This window comes from Marmota monax, unplaced genomic scaffold (genome assembly GCF_021218885.2).
Source record: "Marmota monax isolate L192 unplaced genomic scaffold, Marmota_monax_Labrador192_F-V1.1 WCK01_AAM20220418_F8-fsc00056, whole genome shotgun sequence".
Classification (NCBI taxonomy): Eukaryota; Metazoa; Chordata; class Mammalia; order Rodentia; family Sciuridae; genus Marmota; species Marmota monax.
In genome coordinates, this window is record NW_026695212.1 from 12,686,184 (window position 1) to 12,707,218 (window position 21,035).

The 21,035-nt window shown below is 38.8% G+C and overlaps 1 long non-coding RNA gene across 1 annotated transcript in view; it reads right to left on the reverse strand.

Moving 5' to 3' along the window:
* The window catches only part of LOC124083985 (uncharacterized), a 43,521-nt gene extending 39,484 nt beyond the window's left edge, over positions 1–4,037 (reverse strand). The window contains exon 1 of the long non-coding RNA XR_006848970.2: positions 3,848–4,037. This is a non-coding gene — a long non-coding RNA (uncharacterized LOC124083985). The remainder of the gene's footprint in view (positions 1–3,847) is intronic.
* Positions 4,038–21,035: the final 16,998 nt, after the last annotated feature.

Below are 21,035 nucleotides of genomic sequence, written 5' to 3' on the forward strand. Positions count from 1 at the left end.
CAATGCAGGGGAGCCCTCAGTGTGCCAATTGTGTGCCAACTGTCCTTTTACAAGCTTACCAATTCATTACTGCTGTCTTAAGCAAGTTTTTATGATCTTTCATAAAAGGTTTAGATTTTACTTCATGTTGGTCTTCACTAACCAACTCTGTCCCCTGTATTGAAATGTGGGTCTGTGGGGCCTGATGTAACGGCAAATCTGAGTTGAGGACCTCACGTGGCACACAGAATCACCCCTCCGCTCCTATAGACTTGACCCCTATTCCCTTTTTCTGGGGCATGTTTCTCTCCAGAGAAAAAGAAAGTTTTTTTTTTCCCCAAGATTTCTTCTTCACTATCCCAGTAAACTTCTTAAAGACCTACCCTTGTAGCACACAGAAGAGCACTGAAATGTCTTGGTTTCACTTGAGTTCCAAGTGGGACACCTTCCAACACCAAGTTAAGGAAGGAGAAGGTGCATATTAAACTATACTGTTTTTGGTGAAAAAAAAATTAAACTATACTTCCTGTATTTTGATATTTCCTCTGAGTCATAGCCACCCCCATTTCCAACCTGGTCATAGATGGAAAGTTTCATTTGAAATTCTGATGCTCATCTTTGTGTTATTTTGCCATGGAATAGTCATCCCAAGAAGGAACTTAGTCAATAGAACTATCTCCTTTGTCCATAATCTGGTTGCCTTTCCTGTAACTGCTTTCTATTTTAACCCCAGGAAATTGTGTGTGTGTGTGTGTGTGTGTATGCAGGCATTTGCACACAATTCCTGTTGGACAGGAAGAGGAAACAGAAAGCCTCTTTTGTATTGGGTGAGAAGGAGAAGAAAGGAAGCGAAGGTTACACCATCAGATGAGAGTATTCAGGCACAAGAAGAGAAAATACAATTTATTTAGGTGAGCCAGCAAAGGCAAGGGGAGGCATGAAAGAAGTGAATTTCAAAAAGCCTTTTTTTCAATTAAATTTTTTTCCTATTGATGGACCCTTTGGCGGCTGGTACTGACTTAAGTAGCTCTCCTGAGATGATCGAAGATTGTCTTTGATTTCAGCTAAAGCTGTTGCTATCCGGCTTTTGACTGGAGCCTGCCCTAGTATCCCTGATGCTAATTTGAGTGGTGAGGACTTTAGAATAAATCCACATTAGTTTAACAACATGGATTCATGACTTTTACTAGTGGCATAATTCATGCTGACAAATAAAAATGACTTCATTTGTTTAGATGATTTTAGAAGTGACTTATCAGGAGAGGCAACCCTGACTCCCAAGGGTAGCCATTATCATTGTACCCAAATGGCAACAGATGCAGACAGTAAATTGCAAACAGTGACTTTGCAATTAACTGTGAGCTTTTAGAGCCCAGCATCTGCAGACACACTTGCACTTCTGCCTCACATTCTTCCCAAGGAGATATTCCATGGTTCAATTAGCTGATCAGAACAACAGAAGCCTTAGCTGAAAGGAAGTAAATAATGATTTAAATCGCCTTACTCCTGGTGAGGAAGAAAAGCACTGTTATTAATGAATTCAGCATTTAGAGCTGAATATATAATGTCCTTTCATGGCAACAAAGAACAATAAAAGCAGTTTTACCTGTTCCTGAAAGCTTTGCTTTTTTTCCTCCTCTGAGGATTATAACAGATTGTACAGGATGTTTTACCAGATGGGGGAATCTGAATCCTTCAAACAGGGAGGAGAGATAATGGTCTCTGAATTTCACCAACGATCTATATTCCCCAAATAGAATTAGAACTGCTTCCTATGTCGAAAAATGTTTGCTGAACAGAAATTTTATTACCTGAGTATTGAATTCAGTGGTACCAAGGGCATTCCTTTGGAGACAAAGGTCTTCCTGCCCACAAGGTTTGGTTTCTGTTCTTTGACTAAATTGAAGTGAATTAAACTATACTTTGGAAATTCTGTTCGATTTTTTTTATAGGTTTGATATGTTAGTCTTTTTTCTTTTTTAGTTCCAGTTGAGCCATTTCTTTTGGGGTATCAGTGCTTCAGTATGTATTTTCCCTTTTTTACCCGTTTCTAAGCAGACTTACTAAAGGTTCATCATGAGAAGGAACATGGGGTCGGGGAGCAGCATAAACACAATAAAGAAGGTTCATCCCTTAGACTCTTATTTTCACCCTGACTTTGGCAGTACTTCCAACACCACCTTTTCATTATAGTCTCAAGGTATTTTGGCACCTTAAAAAGTAAATAAAAACAAGCAACATTTGGAGAATGAGCTCAGGAGGCACAAGTTCAGTGCTTGTTCCACCTTCTGGGGACTTCTGCCCTTTTCCTGCCCCTGCTGGGCAAGCAAAACCACTGTCCATCCATCTTTTCCTTAGCATAAGTTTAGTGACTAGATAAGTGGTATGATTTATGCTCATTCTGATTTTGTTTTCATAAGTAATTTCTCTCTAGAGATATCGATTTCAAACTGCTAAGGGGAAGGGAACAATTACTCAAGAAGGAATTAACATTAGATATGCATGCTGTGGATAAAATACTAACTGAATTCATACGAAACATACTGAAACATAAAACTGAAACTAACTGAAACATACGAAATCTGTGTTCAACCAATGACAGATTTCTGCTATTCCTTTAACTGCCTGTGACTTCTGTCCTTTGAGTCTCCATATTTGCATCCCACTCCTTGCCTTTTTTAAAAAAATATTTTTTGTAGTTGTAGATGGACAGAATGTCTTTATTTTATTTGTTTATTTCTATGTGGTGCTGAGGATCAAACCCAGTGCCTCACACATGCTAGGCAAGCACTCTGCCACTGAGCTATAGCCCCAGCCTGACTTTGTTGTTCATCTAAGTGAACAGGATATTTTTTCTTATCGAGTTTTTACTTATGAAAATGCTTGTTTCCAGAGTTTTTCAAAATTCCCTCCAGAGAGCAAAAGCCAGTCATCTGCACCACCCTGTGAATTTTACTGTCGTCTTTTTCTCTTTTCTGTGTTTTCCTGTTTCTTTTACTGTGCTTTGGTCCCCTTTTCTCCTGTACACTCTGTTCTCTTGTAGACTGCTGCTCCTTCCACGGCTGTCTTGCCTGCATCCTCAGCAGCTCTCCACCTAGGTGCTGTACTGCTTAGGTAATATTCTTACAATGGGGTGAGTCTTCTCAGCCATTTCAGCAGGTGGAGCTACACATTGCTTCAACATAAAACCTAACCCCAGCAATGTAGGGGGGGCGGGGGGGGGAGGAGCCTCTGTAGTTTGGTTGGATAAAGTATATTTTTCAAAAATTTTAAAACAAGTCTCATTCATAGAATGGGCTGCATCAAACAATTTCTGAGCTGGGGCTCACATAGATCTTTCTTTGACAACTTCTCATGTATGAAAGCCCATGCTGGGTACAAGGTCCCAAGGGAAGCCTGCATATTGGCCCCTTAAAAAAAGAAAGAAAGAAAGAAAAAACAACAGAGACCTCTGAAGGTGACAGATGGAAGGAAAGCCTTATTTTTATAGGATCTGCAAAATCCTTCTGGTCTGAAAGCCTGAGCGTGCTATACCTAGCAGAGCCAGACTCACAGCAGGAACTCAACAAATATTGATTTCCATGCGCCAAATGAGCCCAAGGGCACTTAGCTGTGACTTCCAGACACATTACACTGCTTTCCCTCTGGCAACAGAAGAGGCTGAACACAGGAACGAAGGAAATTTTGCATCCCTGTTTTCTGAGGTGAATTCTACTGTGAGCACTTTGGGAAGGAGGGAGGAGGGGTATAAAGTAGGCTCCCTTCTGGGATTTGGTGCTGAAATATATAAGCCAAAAGATAGCTACAAAATATAAAACTCTATAAGAAGAAGATAAAAAATAAACTTCAAACAAAACAAAATACGTACCACAACAGAGGTGAGGTCTGGTCCCAGAACTGGTAATGTCTGTGAGTTTCCTGGTACTGCAATATGGTTCCAGAATGGAATTTTGCCAAATCTATGCTGGAAGAGGACTCTGTAGCACCCCAGAAGCCAGGAGTGGCCTGGTGCAAATAAAACAATAAAGCAAATAGCTGTGATACTTTGGTCTTTGCAGCACAGCATACAGATTAAGAATATGGTCTTTGGAACGAGACAGCCCAAGTTCAAATTCCAGTGCTTTCATTAAGATCTGGAACCAGAATGCCCAGTTTAGAATTCTGGCTCTGCTACTTATTAACCCCGTGATCTTGGGCAAGTTCCTTCACATTTATGTGCCTCTGATTGCTCAGCTGTAAAATGGGGATAATCCATGACTATTTCTTTGGCTTGTTTGTGAGAATAACATGAGTTAATGCATGTGAGGCACTTAGAGGCTGCAAGATTGAGGCCACTGATAGAGAGACAGGGACTGAGATGCCCTTGGAATGCTTTTCCGTTTCCAGGTGCCATAAGTTTTTTAAAATTCTGCTCTTCACCCTTAACATTTTTAATTTGTAACTGACTTACGTGTGCAGTGTGAGCCAACATTTTTCTCCACTTGGATTATTAATTGTGTGAGCACTGCTTATTGAATATTGGATCCTTTTCCAACTGAATTACAGTATGTCTTCTATAATAGGTCTGCACATGTCCACATGTATGTCTCTGCCCAAGATTTTTTGTTTTTTCATTATTTGTTTCATTGATTATCTCTATTCCTTTACCAACATCAAATTGTCCTAATGATATGGATTTACAATAATTTTGATATCGGGAAGTACAGATTGTATAAGTTTTTTTTTTGTTGTTCTTTTTTTCTAGAAGTGTCTTAACTATGCTTGGCTCCTTGTTCTTTGGGGTAGCTGAAAATAAGGCTGCCAACCCTTTGACATTTCTCATGTAGGGAGAGGGCCAGTGTCTCTTCCCCTTGTCATGAACCATTAGTTTTGATGTATTGATTTAAATGTTCACAAACCCAATTGTTATAGACTGAATTAATCCGAAATTCATAGGTTGAATCCTTAGTCCCCACTGTGAACTACATTTGAAGATAGGGCCTTTAAGGAGATACCCAAGGCTGGTTGTTAGTGTGGGTCCTTAAACTGATAGGACTAGTGTCCTTTTAAGAAGAGAAACATCAGTGGTAACCTTGTGCATATTCTCTACCCCCACCCCCACCCCCCCACAGACACACACAGAGGAAAGCCATGTGAAGACAGCCACCTGCTAGGCAGAAAGAGAAACCACACCAGAAACCAATACTGCCAGAAACTTGATCTTGGAATTCCAATTCCAAAACTGCAAAAAAAAATTCTGTTGTTTAAGCTACCTTGTGTGTCCAATTCTGTAATGGTGGCCCATACAGATTCATAAACCACACATGCAAAGTGTGATCCTGGACTACAAAAAAAGATACTTCTGGGACTACTGGTAAAATTTGGATAAGGTAAGTAAATTAATTATTAGTACTGTATTTGTTAGAGTCTGTAAACAAGTCAGGATGGCGCCTGGCAAAATGCCAGAGGGAGTGGTTTGTGAAGTAATGCCAGTGAGCCATTAAGTGTGGAGATTCCTTATTGGTTGACTGATGTATCTAGTTTATGTTAATTAGATAAGCTGTGTGGAATGTATAAATACTGCTCCTGTCCTACAATAAACGGCTCCCATTCCTGCTGTATCAACGTACACAAGTTGTTTGTCACCCCCTGGTTATTTTGCTGCAGCCGGACTGCAGCATGTATTGATATTCATTTCCTGGTTTGATGATTGTACAATTATGACTATATAAAATGTTAATATTTAGGGGAGCTTAAGAACTTTCAACTCTGATTGTTTTCCTCTTGATGTTCATGGTTTTTGTCCATTATTTTGTCTTTTTCAAAATACCTTACAAATTAGATAATGTTATTATTGTCATTTGTAGACAATATTTATTTAGATTTATCTAGATAATTACCAGTTTCTTTGTTTGCTATTCCTTCTTTCATCTTAAAGTTTCCTTCCAGAATCATTTTCTTCTTCCTAAAGAACATCTGATAAAAATTCATTAAGTGTAGATCACTCTTGCCCAGTTTTGATCATTGTTGTTATTATTTCATCCTCATTCTTGAAAGATAGTTTTCCTGGATCTACATTTGCACATTAGTAATTACTTTCTCTTGACACTAAAAAAATCTTCTACCATCTCCTGGTTTTGGTTTTATCGTTGAGATGTCTGCTGTCAGGTTATTTGTCTTTTTTTTTTTTTTTGCAGATTATCTATCTTTTCTCTCAGAGTGTTTTATGATCTTTTTGTCCCTGTTGCTCTGCAGTTTTATTTCATGTGAACTTTAAGTTTATCCTGTTTAATTTAAACTGCACCTTCTGTATCTACGTGCTATAGTTTGGATCTAGAATGTGCTCCAAAGGTCCATGTTTATAAAGGCTTGACCCCCCAGGGTGGTGCTACTAGAAGACGGTGAAACCTTAAAAGGTAGGGCCTTAGTGGAAGGAATGTAGTTCATTGCGGGTGTGCTCTTGAAGGGGACTGTTGACCCTGGCCCTCTCCTCGTTTTTTCTTTTGCTTCCTTTGCCATGAGGTGAGGGGTTTTTCTCCACCACATGTGCTGGCCATCATGTGCTGCGCCACCATAGGCAATAGGCCAACTGATCCTGGTGAACTGGAACTCCCAAAACTGTAAGCCAAAATAAATCTTTTCTTTTTATGAGTTGATTATCTCATTGTTTTATCATATTGATGAAAAAGCTGTTTAGCACACTATGCAGCCTATCATTTTCTGAAAAATTTTTCAGCCATTGTTTCTTCAAAAATCACCTTTCATTCTTTATTTTCATCTTCCGGAATTTCAAGTGGATCTCCTTCTATGTTGCACGTATCTTACCTTCTCTTTCATTTTTTCTTCTATCTCTTGTGTTGCATTTTTTCTATTTCTGATCTGTTTCAGTTTATTAATTTTTTTTTCTGCTGTGTGTAGTCTTCTCTTTAGCCTATTTGTTTTGAATTTTTTAATTGCAACAATTATGGGTTTCATGTTATTTGGTTCTTCTTCAAATCACTTTTGTAGATTTAGTTCTTGTTCACATTCATTACTACTTTATTATGTCTTCAAATATTTTAATTTATGGCACTTATATTACATGTCTGATATTATTCAATATACATAGTCCTTAGGTCTAATGTGTCTGTTGCTACTGCTGACTCTGACTTTGGTTGTTTCAGGGTTTGATGAACTTTATTGTGAGATAATACATGAGAGCATGTTTGATGACGATTTCCTTCAGAGAGGATTTGTGATGTTTTGCGGTGACATGGGAGATACTTGATCTGACATCATCCATATTCCCTCTAGGGGTCTTAGTTTGTTCTAAAGTTCTCAGCTCACTCTCCTTTATAAGCCAAGACAGCTCTGCTGCAGTACTGATAGTGGCATTTACTTCAGGGTATCTATCTTCTCTTCCTATATTAGAGCTTCATAATCCTGTTTTTGCCCCTGGTATTTCCCCCACCTCATCATCTACAAACCCTACAAGATCCATTTTTTTAATGTAGGATCTATTTGTTTCATAGAGGGAAGTTCCCTTAGAAAACAGAGTTCCTTCATTTTATTCAAAGCACTTATTACTGTTCAACCGTATATGATTAGTTGTTGTTTTATCATTATTCTCTCTTAGCAGAATGTAAACTTCCTGAGAAAAAGGACTTTGGTTTGCTCCTATATCTTCAGTGACTAGAATATGGGGCTTTGTACACAGTGGAACCTGGAATAACATTAATAAACATTTCACAAACATTAAAATGAATGAATTCATGCATAATGCATTCGTATCAACTATTACATTTGCTTCTCTAGATACAAAGATGACTCTGACATAGTTTTTTCCCTTGAAGTATTTACTAGAATTAGTGGAATAAGAAGGATACAAAATAAATAAATAAACTACTTACTATAATTTGAATGTTTGTGCCCCACCTCTCAAATTCACATGCTGAAATTGATGTATAGTATTATAGCCTTTTGGTAGATGATTATATCAGGAGGGAATAGAATTAATACTTTTATAACAGAAGCCCAAGAGAGCTTATTTACCTCTTCTATGATGTAAAGACACATAGAAGACACCACCTATGAGGAATAACCCTACCTGACACCAAATTTGAGAGCACCTTGATCTGGGGCATCCCAGACTCCAGAACTACAAGAAATATAATTCTGTCGTTTGTAAACTACACTGTCTAAGATATTTTGTTATAGAATCCCAAACAGAGGCGGGCCTGCGACCCACCTGCAGAACAGGAGCAGCGGCCTGCTGAGAGGCAGAGCCGCTCCCTCCCCCCGCGCCTGCAAGGTAGACGGAACTGTGACCACCCACAGAACAGGCCCAGCGGCCTGCTGAGGGGCAGAGCCGCCCCCCCCCTCGCCTGCAAGGTAGGCGGAACTGTGACCACCAACAGAACAGGCCAGACCTGCAACCGACAGACAGAACAGGCCCAGTGGCCTGCGGAAGGGTAGAGCAGCCCTCCCCCCCGTGCCTCCAAGGTAGGCGGACCTGCGACCCACCAGCAGAACAGCCCCAGAGGCCTGCAGAGGGGCAGTGCCGCTGCCTGCGCCTGCAAAGTAGGCAGAACTGCAACCACCGACAGAACAAGCCTAGCGGCCCGCAGAGGGACAGAGCCGCCGCCCGCGCCTGCAAGGTAGGCGGACCTGCTACCGACCGGCAGAACAGGCCCAGCGGCCTGCCAGCATGGTAGGCACATTGCCCCAATTGGAGGAGGGGCAGAGCCGCCGTCCGCGCCTGTGAGGGAGACTTTGCAACTATACAAGACCAATATAAATATATAGGGGGAAAATTCAATAGCACAACAGTTTCACCAAGCAGAAAGAAACGCGAACAGTATGAAGAGACAAGGAAAGAAAGGACCACAAGCAATGCAGGTCAACTCAACGTTAGAAGAGGTAATATCTGCAGCAGATGGAATGTCAGATAAAAAATTCAGGATATACATGCTTCAGATGATCTGGAGTCTCAAGGAAGACATCAGAGAGCAAAATCAGACAATGAAAGATCACTTCAATAATGAATTACATAAACAAATCCAAGAAGCAAAAGATCAACTATACAGGGAGATAGAGGTTATAAAAAACAAACAAACAGAACTCCTTGAAATGCAGGAAGCAATAAACCAACTTACAAACTCAATTGAGAATACTACCAGCAGAGTAGAACACTTAGAAGATAGAACATCAGACAATGAAGATAAAGTATTTCAACTTGAAAAGAACATAGACAGCTCAGCAAGACTGTTAAGAAACCATGAGCAGAACATCCAAGAAATATGGGATAACATCAAGAGACCAAATTTAAGAGTCATTGGGATACAGGAAGGGACAGAGTTTCAAACCAAAGGAATGAGCAATCTATTCAATGAAATAATACGAGAAAACTTCCCAGACTTGAAGAATGAGACAGAATCCCAAATCCAAGAAGCCTACAGGACACCGAATGTGCAAAATCATAAGAGATCCACACCTAGACACATTATAATGAAGATGCCCAACATACAGAATAAGGAGAGAATTTTAAAAGCTACAAGAGAAAGGAAGCAGATTACATTTAGGGGTAAGCCAATCAGGATAACAGCTGATATTTCAACTCAGACTCTGAAAGCTAGAAGATCCTGGAATAACATATTTCAAACACTGAAAGAAAATGGGTTCCAACCAAGAATTGTGTATCCAGTGAAATTAAGCTTCAGGATGGAAGATGAAATTAAAACCTTCCACGATAAACAAAAGTTAAAAGAATTTGCAGCTAGAAAACCATCTCTTCAAAACATCCTCGGCAAAACATTACAGGAAGAGGAAATGGAAAATAACAATGAAAACCAACAGTGGGAGGTAGGACACTAAAGGGGGGAAAATAATCAAAGAGGAAAACAAACCATGTTTAGTAACAGAAATAAACAAATATGGCTGGAAGAACAACCCATATCTCAATAATAACCCTAAATGTTAATGGCTTAAACTCACCAATTAAGAGACACAGGCTAGTAGAATGGATCACAAAACAAGACCCAACAATATGCTGCCTACAGGAGACACATTTGATAGGAAAAGACATACATAGGCTGAAGGTGAAAGGTTGGGAAAAATCATATCACTCATATGGACTTCGGAAACAAGCAGGAGTGTCCATACTCATATCAAATAAAATAGATTTCAAGCCCAAGTTAATCAAAAGGGATAAAGAGGGACACTACATACTGCTCAAGGGAACCATACACCAACAAGACATAACAATCATAAATATATATGCCCCTAACAATGGTGCAGCTATGTTCATCAAACAAACTCTTCTCAAGTTCAAGAGTCTAATAGACCACCATACCATAATCATGGGAGACTTCAACACACCTCTCTCACCAATGGACAGATCTTCCAAACAAAAGTTGAATAAGGAAACTATAGAACTCAATAACACAATTAATAACCTAGACTTAATTGACATATATAGAATATACTACCCAACATCAAGCAGTTACACTTTTTTCTCAGCAGCACATGGATCCTTCTCAAAAATAGATCATATATTATGTCACAGGGCAACTCTTAGACAATATAAAGGAGTAGAGATAATACCATGCATCTTATCTGATCATAATGGAATGAAACTGAAAATCAACGATAAAAGAAGGAAGGAAAAAGCATACATCACTTGGAGAATGAACAATAGGTTACTTAATGATCAATGGGTTATAGAAGACATCAAGGAGGAAATTAAAAAATTCTTAGAGATAAATGAAAACACAGACACAACATATCGGAATCTATGGGACACATTGAAAGCAGTTCTAAGAGGAAAATTCATTGTGTGGAGTTCATTCCTTAAAAAAAGAAAAAAAACAACAAATAAATGATCTCATACTTCATCTCAAAATCCTTGAAAAAGAAGAGCAAAACAACAGCAAAAGAAGTAGAAGGCAAGAAATAATGAAAATCAGAGCTGAAATTAATGAAATTGAAACAAAAGAAACAATTGAAAAAATTGACAAAACTAAAAGTTGGTTCTTTGAAAAAATAAACAAAATCGACAGACCCTTAGCCATGCTAGCAAAGAGAAGAAGAGAGAGAACTCAAATTACTAGCATACGGGATGAAAAAGGCAATATCACAACAGACACTTCAGAAATACAGAAGATAATCAAAAACTATTTTGAATCCTTATACTCCAATAAATTAGAAGATAGTGAAGGCATAGATAAATTTCTTAAGTCATATGATCTGCCCAGATTGAGTCAGGAGGATATAGACAACCTAAACAGACCAATATCAATTGAGGAAATAGAAGAAACCATAAAAAGACTACCAACTAAGAAAAGCCCAGGACCGGATGGGTATACAGCAGAGTTTTACAAAACCTTTAAAGAGGAACTAATACCAATACTTTTCAAGCTACTTCAGGAAATAGAAAAAGAGGGAGAACTTCCAAATTCATTCTACGAGGCCAACATCACCCTGATACCTAAACTAGACAAAGGCACTTCAAAGAAAGAAAACTACAGACCAATATGTCTAATGAACCTAGATGCAAAAATCCTCAATAAAATTCTGGCGAAGCGGATACAAAAACATATCAAAAAAATTGTGCACCATGATCAAGTAGGATTCATCCCTGGGATGCAAGGCTGGTTCAATATACAGAAATCAATAAATGTTAATCACCACATCAATAGACTTAAAAATAAGAACCATATGATCATCTCGATAGATGCGGAAAAAGCATTCGACAAAGTACAGCATCCTTTTATGTTCAAAACTCTAGAAAAACTAGGGATAACAGGAACATACCTCAATATTGTAAAAGCAATCTATGCTAAGCCTCAGGCTAGCATCATTCTGAATGGAGAAAAATTGAAGGCATTCCCTCTAAAATCTGGAACAAGACAGGGATGCCCTCTCTCACCATTTCTGTTCAACATAGTTCTCGAAACACTGGCCAGAGCAATTAGACAGACAAAAGATATTAAATGCATAAAAATAGGAAAAGAAGAACTTAAATTATCACTATTTGCTGATGACATGATTCTATACCTAGCAGACCCAAAAGGGTCTACAAAGAAAATATTAGAGCTAATAAATGAATTCAGCAAAGTGGCAGGATATAAAATCAACACGCATAAAGCAAAGGCATTCCTGTATATCAGCGACAAATCCTCTGAAATGGAAATGAGGACAACCACTCCATTCACAATATCTTCAAAAAAAAATAAAATACTTGGGAATCAACCTAACAAAAGAGGTGAAAGACTTATACAATGAAAACTACAGAACCCTAAAGAGAGAAATAGAAGAAGATCTTAGAAGATGGAAAAATATACCCTGTTCATGGATAGGCAGAACTAACATCATCAAAATGGCGATATTACCAAAAGTTCTCTATAGGTTTAATGCAATGCCAATCAAAATCCCAATGGCATTTCTTGTAGAAATAGAGAAAGCAATCATGAAATTCATATGGAAAAATAAAAGACCCAGAATAGCAAAAACAATGCTAAGCAGGAAGTGTGAATCAGGCGGTATAGCGATACCAGACTTCAAACTATACTACAGAGCAATAGTAACAAAAACAGCATGGTACTGGTACCAAAACAGGCGGGTGGACCAATGGTACAGAATAGAGGACACAGAAACCAATCCACAAAACTACAACTATCTTATATTTGATAAAGGGGCTAAAAGCATGCAATGGAGGAAGGATAGCATCTTCAACAAATGGTGCTGGGAAAACTGGAAATCCATATGCAACAAAATGAAACTGAATCCCTTTCTCTCGCCATGCACAAAAGTTAATTCAAAATGGATCAAGGAGCTTGATATCAAATCAGAGACACGCCGTCTGATAGAAGAAAAAGTTGGCTACGATCTACATACTGTGGGGTCGGGCTCCAAATTCCTCAATAGGACACCCATAGCACAAAAGTTAATAACTAGAATCAACAAATGGGACTTACTCAAACTAAAAAGTTTTTTCTCAGCAAAAGAAACAATAAGAGAGGTAAATAGGGAGCCTACATCCTAGGAACAAATCTTTACTCCTCACACTTCAGATAGAGCCCTAATATCCAGAGTATACAAAGAACTCAAAAAATTAGACAATAAAATAACAAACAACCCAATCAACAAATGGGCCAAGGACCTGAACAGACACTTCTCAGAGGAGGACATACAATCAATCAACAAGTACATGAAAAAATGCTCACCATCTCTAGCAGTCAGAGAAATGCAAATCAAAACCACCCTAAGATACCATCTCACTCCAGTAAGATTGGCAGCCATTATGAAGTCAAACAACAACAAGTGCTGGCGAGGATGTGGGGAAAAGGGTACACTTGTACATTGCTGGTGGGACTGCAAATTGGTGCCGCCAATTTGGAAAGCAGTATGGAGATTTCTTGGAAAGCTGGGAATGGAGCCACCATTTGACCCAGCTATTCCCCTTCTTGGTCTATTCCCTAAAGACCTAAAAAGAGCATGCTACAGGGACACTGCTACATCCATGTTCATAGCAGCACAATTCACAATAGCAAGACTGTGGAACCAACCTAGATGCCCTTCAATAGACAAATGGATACAAAAATGTGGCATTTATACACAATGGAGTATTACTCTGCATTAAAAAATGACAAAATCATAGAATTTGCAGGGAAATGGATGGCATTAGAGCAGATTATGCTAAGTGAAGCTAGCCAATCCCTAAAAAGCAAATGCCAAATGTCTTCTTTGATATAAGGAGAGTAACTAAGAACAGAGTAGGGTCGAAGAGCATGAGAAGAAGATTAACATTAAACAGGGATGAGAGGTGGGAGGGAAAGGGAGAGAGAAGGGAAATTGCATGGAAATGGAAGGAGACCCTCAGGGTTATACAAAAGTACATACAAGAGGAAGTGAGGGGAAAGGGAAAAATAATACAAGGGGGACAAATGAATGACAGTAGAGGGGGCAGAGAGAGAAGAGGGGAGGGGAGGGGAGGGGAGGGGGGATAGTAGAGGATAGGAAAGGCAGCAGAACACAACAGACACTAGTATGGCAATATGTAAATCAATGGATGTGTAACTGATGTGATTCTGCAATCTGTATATGGGGTAAAAATGGGAGTTCATAACCCGCTTGAATCAAAGTGTGAAATATGATATATCAAGAACTATGTAATGTTTTGAACAACCAACAATAAAAAATTAAAAAATAAAATAAAATTGCTGAAATCATCATCAAAAAAAAAAAGCATCCCAAACAGATTTAAGATAGTATACTAGAGCACACACATACAAACACATAAGAAAAATATAATATCAAGGTATATATAGTGATCTGTATCTAAAGCCTATGTGGCACACCCATTCATTTTTATCTCATCACATAAGTTATTATGAGTCATTTATAGGGGAAACAATGTGAACAATTTTATGCTTTAGATAAACCAGTGGAGTACGGTGGGTAGATAAGGGCAAATGAGACTGAAGGCAGTGAAAGAAGGTAGGAGACTACTACAGTTGATGCTTCAACTGTTCAAAAATATTTTATAAGTGCCTACAATAAACCATACATCTTTCTAGACCATAAGGAAATACCTGTGAGTACAACAATAAGGTCCTGCTATCAAGGAGCTTGTATTCTGATTGACCAAAACCAGTAAATAAGTAAACAAATTAATGTGTAAGATATTTTCTGATAGTGGTAGATGCTAAAAAGAAAATAGAACAAGGCTGTTGGAAATAGGCCAGTGGTGTTGCATATCCAAAGAAGGCCTGTCCAAAGAGATGGTCTATGGACGGAGGAGACCTGAGTAACAAGAAGGAAACAAGTCAGAGGGAAAGAACATTGGGTAGAGAGAACAGTAAGTGCAACCTTACTGTGTATAAAGTAGAACTGTGCCCAGCACCAAATTTGTGAAAGGAGAGTATTTGTTGTGTTTGGAGAAGTAAACAGGGGCCAGACTACCTAGGCCCTTATAGACCACAGTAAGGATTTTGGATGTCGTTCAAAGTGCAATTAGAAGCTGCTGGCATTGGGATGGGAGTAAAGGGGCAATATGATGTAAGTTTTAAAAACCTCATTCGCCTGGCTGCTCTTTAAAACATGGTCAGCTGTAGTCCACAAAATGGTGGTATAAACTACTGGTTTGGGCAAGAGATCAAAACGGCTCAAGCCCAGGCAGAGGAGACTATCAATGCTGACTTATCTCCCCTTTCTAGTCTGTAAACTCTTCAACAGCTCCTCCACCTCCAAATCACAGTACAGTCTCGTGCCTGGAATGCAGAGGAGATGAAGTGCAGGTAGAGTTAATGAACGTCCACCAGTGTTCTGTTCTTAGACGGCGTGAACTGGAAAAACTCACTTAAAGGACAGTGTTAAGCTTTGGGCTCAGACACAATGTAGGTCAGTTAAACTAAGCGTTATTTCATGGTCAAAAATCATGGTTGTGGGCTGGGGATGTGGCTCAAGCGGTAGCGCGCTCGCCTGGCATGCGTGCGGCCCGGGTTCAATCCTCAGCACCACATACAAACAAAGATGTTGTGTCCGCCAAAAACTAAAAAATAAATATTAAAAAAAAATTTTGAAAAACTCATGGTTACATTGTAATCATGGCAACTATGGTAATGTCATCTATTTACAGATGCCTTTTGCTATAGCCCTGTCTGAGTAATTCTTTGTATATAATCCAGTATAAATCTGTCATCACTACTAGAAATTAATTGCAAAGAAATATTTATTGTTTCTTTTAATATTTTTTAGTTGTAGTTGGACTTTATTTTATTTATTTATTTATTTTTATGTGGTGCTGAGGATCGAACACAGGGCCTCACACATGCTAAGAGAGCACTCTACCTCTGGGCCACAACCCCAGCCCTGTACTGTTTCTTTTCAGTAACATTATCCTCATATACAAAAAGATGACATGTTTAGGGAATTTCTACTAGTAGTAAGTATCAGGCTTTGGAGATGATCATATTGAGAATTATCAATGTAATATACTATTTATATTTAAAAACTAGTCTCATTATACACACACATACACACACACACACACACACACACATCCAAGAAACAATCATTCCTCCAGAGAAGTGGGAATACAGAACTGTAGTTAAGAATATGGTTTTGGACAGGCTGGGGATATAGCTCAGCTGGTATAGTGCTTGCCTAGCATGCACAAGGCCCTGGGTTCAATCCCCAGCACCATAAAATAAATAAATAAAATAATATGGCTTTGGAGTCAAGCATCCCAGTGTATGAGTCCCAACATAGTCACTCATTAATGAATGATCTTGGGTAAGGAATAGTCTCAACTCTGGTTTTTGGAAAATATTACCCATGCCCAGACTTCTTTTGAGGATTGAATGAGGTACTATAATTCCTTTAGGCTCTCAGTACCTACATTTTTTCTATGCTATAGAATTCTCCATTTGTGAGCATTGGGTGGGAGAAAGATCGTCTTCCCCTACAGGTGTTGAATGCTTACTACTTCTTTTCCTGGATTTACTTGTAGCAAGAGCATAAGCATGTAACCTAGATCTTCATCAATCGGTGGTACTGAGCCCAATTTTGATACAGGATTTAATGGCACAGGAGAGAAGGGAGGGTCTGGGAGAGGCATCTGTGTAAGAAATGGTGTTTGCAATGGTGCTTATCAGTCAGGTTCCTGAAGCAGGAGTGACATCAGCATGCACAGTACTGCATATAAACTGGTTCTTGGTGCCAAAGTGGCATCAGTGCAAAATGTACCACCTAGTTTTTGGTGACAGTGACAACAGTTTACTCATCACCCAGTTCTGCAGTGTTACTCCTGGAAATTCAGTTGAAAGCCTATTGCTCCAGGCTTCTCTGACAATTCTATGAGCAGCCAATAGCTTTTGGCAAAACTCTTATAGTCAGTTGAAGTTGGCTTTAATAAATGGATTCCAGTTGATTTAGATTGTATACCTATGCTCTCAGCACAGTGACTAGCAAAGGGTACTCAATTAATGTGGCTTTTAGTAGCAGTTATAACAACATGTCTTAATTTCATCAGTTAAAATAGCATCCCTTGGTATCCTAGGGAGCTGGGGTCTAGAACCCTCATAAACACCAAAATCCATGGATGCTCAGGTCCCTTATACAAAATCGAGTGGTATTTACATATAATCCAGATACATCTCTCATATACTTTAAATCATCTCTAGATAACTTATAATACCTAATACAGTATAAATGCTATGTAAATAGTTGTTATAGTGTAGTGTTTAGGAAACAATAACAAGGAAAATGTCTGTACATGTTCAGTATAGATGCTATCATCGTGGATCTTACTATATACTACATATCAACAACAAAACAACATTTTTTTTAAATAAACTTTTCCAAACCACAGCTGATTGACTCAGAGGATATGGAATTCATGGATACAGAGGATCATCTGGGTTCCATTTATAATGAATTTTGATGATCACACTCCATATTTAAGAGCGGTATTTAATATATATTGAGTATACCTTATCTGTATTGGGCTAGAAGTGTTTTACTATTTTTAGATTTTAGAATATTTGCATATGTGTGTGATATCTTGAAAATGGAACCAAGTATAAACTAAAATTAATTTTGTGTTCCATGTATACCTTATACATATGGTCTGAAGATAATTTTGCACATTATTTTAGTGTACCTGTGTTTTATTTTTATTTTTGGTACCAGGGATTGAACCCAGGGGTGCTTAGCCACTGAGCAACATTCCTATATTCCCAGCCCTATTTTGTATTTTATTTAGAGACAGGGTCTCACTGAGTTGCTTAGGGCCTCCCTAAATTGCTGAGGCTGGCTTTGAACATGCAATCCTCCTGCCTCAGCCTCCTTAGCCACTGCGCCCGGCTGTACCTGTGTTTTGACTGTAATCCATCACATGAGATTAGATGTGACATTTTTTAACTTGTGGCATCATGTTGGCCCTCAAATAGTTCTGAATTTTGAAATCTTTCAGATTTTGATTTTTGGATTTGGAATGCTAAACCTCTATCACGTTTATTGTCTTAACTCTTCAAAATGCTTCCATTTATTTTGAATTACAACCTGGTGAATCTAGGATTCCATCCTAGACTGTCAGCTCCTTGAAGGTAGAAGGTGTTCATGATTGAATTATTTTATCATAAAATGTCACCAGTGGACCCTTAGTAAATACTTGTGGAGACACTAGATGAAGACTGATTGATGAAATAGATGTGCCATCTCAGGAGCATGGCTGAGGGCTTGGGCAGACTTCTAGGCTGGCATTATCTCAGCAAGGTAATTTGGTCTAGGATTGATCCTTAGCTTTACACACTTAGGAAATAGATGTAAGGTAGCCATTCTCTTGGAATTAGACTCAGACTAAACAAACTCATAAGAGACTGTTATATAAATTTTATTTTCACTAAGAAATATAACTTGTGGGTGGTTTAGAATGCTATCATTCACCCAATGAATATTGATTAAATGTTTACTATATATCAGCTACTCCTATATCTCTCTCTGTATACACAGTGAACAAAACACAAAATTGCTGCTCATGCAATTTGCACAATTGTGTCAACAAATATTTAATTGCAGACAGTGATAACTGCTATAAAGAAAAATACAGCAGGAGAAGGGGATGAAATTTGGTGGGCAGGGGGTGTGTGCTACTTTCAACTGAATGGTCAGAAAAGTGTCCCCCATGAGGTGAATGAAGTAAGGGAAGAATATACCGGGCAAGGGAAACAGCATGCAAAGGCTTTGAGGCAGAAACAATTTTGGCAGGTGTTTGAGGAATAAGAAGCAGACTAGTGTGGTAGACAGCCTCTAAGATCAGCTCCCATTGATCTTTGGCTACTGGTAGTCATACTCTTATGAAATTCCCTCTGCATGGCTGGGCACAGTGGCACATCCCTGTAATTCTAGTGGCTCGGGAGGCGGAGGCAGGAGGATTGCAAGTTCAAAGCCAACCTCAACAATTTAGCGAGACACTAAGCAACTCAGTGAGACCCTCTCTCTAAATAAAATACAAAATAGGGCTGGGAATGTGGCTCAGACCTCGAGTGTCCCTGAGTTCAATCCCTGGTACCCGCCTCCCCCCCCAAAAAAAAAAGAAAAAGAAAGAAAGAAATTCAGTCTGCTTGAGCATAGACAGAACTTGATAATTAGCTTTGATTTCCATAGTTTTTAAAAATTTATTCTAATTTGTTATATATTGCTGGGAGCCATTAGCCAAGTAGGTATGACAATTTCCTTGCCAGCGTACCCCATGTTGCTGACATGTTGCAGTGACATTGAATGTAGGTGACCTTGCTCAAGGACCAAGGCAGATTAGGGTGTTCCCGGTTTTAAGATAATCGTGTTTAGGGCGTTCCCAGTTTAGGTTCCAGGTTTAAGGTTTAAGATTATTCCTGCTGGGAATAGGGTGTATCCTGCTGCCTGAGTTCCCCTTGAGTTCTCACGGGATTCAGACAATATATTTTGGAGATAGAAGCCCAGAGAATGTGGATTTGGGCAGAGAACGTGGATTTGGGCAGAGAACGTGGATTTCCCCAGAACGTGATTGTAGACGGCTGGTGTGAGTTCGGGAATAAAGAGTTGCTGTTTGAATCTACAAGCTGTGTGGTGGCTCGTGATTGTGTGACAAGCCAGACTGCGGCATTTGTGCCCAGCCAGACTGTGGCAATATATGACTGCAGAATGCAACTCAATTCATTTTACACATATAGAGCACAATTTTTCATGTCTCTGGTTGTACATAAAGTAGAGTCACACCATTTGTGTCTTCATACATGTACTTAGGGTAATGATGACCACCTCATTCCACTGTCTTTCCTATCCCTGTTCCCCCTTTCTTCCTCTGCCTCCACTTTGCCCTATCTAGAGTTGCCTATTCCTCTCATGCTACCCCTATCCCCATTATATATCAGTATTCTTATATCAGAGAAAACATTCGGCATTTGGGTTTTGGGGATTGGCTTACTTAGCATTATATTCTCCAGCTCCATCCATTTATCTGCAAATGCCAAGATTCTTTTCTCTTTTAATTCCCATTGGGAATATATACCACATTTTCTTTATCTATTCATCTACAGAAGGGCATCTAGATTGGTGCCACAATTTAGCTATTGTGTTGATAACTAGCTTCTAACTAATAAAATATGATAGAGATGATGGGACATTGCTGCCAATAATAGGTTGCAAAAAAGACTATGACTTTTGTCTTGGGCACTTTTTTTCCCTCACACTCTTGTTTTTTGGCTGTGCACAAAGAGTGAAGAGATTCTCAGTTAGAAGATTGAAGCAGGAGGCATCGCTATATCATACCTTAAACTATACTACAGAAGAATAGTAACAAAAATGGCATTGTATTGGTACCAAAACAGACATGTAGACCAATGGTACAGAATAGAAGACACACAGACAAACCTACATAAATACGGTTATATTATACTAGACAAAGGAGCCTATTCAACAAATGGTGCTGGGAAAACTGGAAATCCATATGTAGCAAAATGAAATTAAACCTCTGTCACCTTGCACAAAAATCAACTGAAAGTGTATCAAAGATTTAGAACTAGAACAGAGACCCTACACCTAACAGAAGAAAAAGTAGGCCCAAATCTTCATCATGTTGTCTTAAGACCTGACTTCCTTAACAACACTCCTAAATCGCAAGAAATAAAATAAAGAATCAGTAAATGGGATGGATTCAAACTAAAAAGCCTCTTCTTAGCAACGGAAGCAATCAATAATGTGCTGAGAGAGCCTATAGAATGGGAGAAAATATTTACCACATATACCTCAGATAGAACACTAATCTCCAGGATATATAAAGAACTCACAAAACTTAACACTATAAAAACAAATAACCCAATCAATAAATGGGCTAAGTACTGAACAGACACTTCACAGAAGAAGAAATATAATTGATCAACAAATATATGAAAAAAAGTTCATCATCTCTAGCAATTAGAGAAATGCAAATCAAAACTAAGATTTCATCTCACTCCAGTTAGAATGGCAATTATCAAGAATGCAAGCAATAATAAGTGTTGGTAAAGAGGTCAGAAAAAATATGCACTCATACATTGCTGGCGGGACTGTAAATTGGT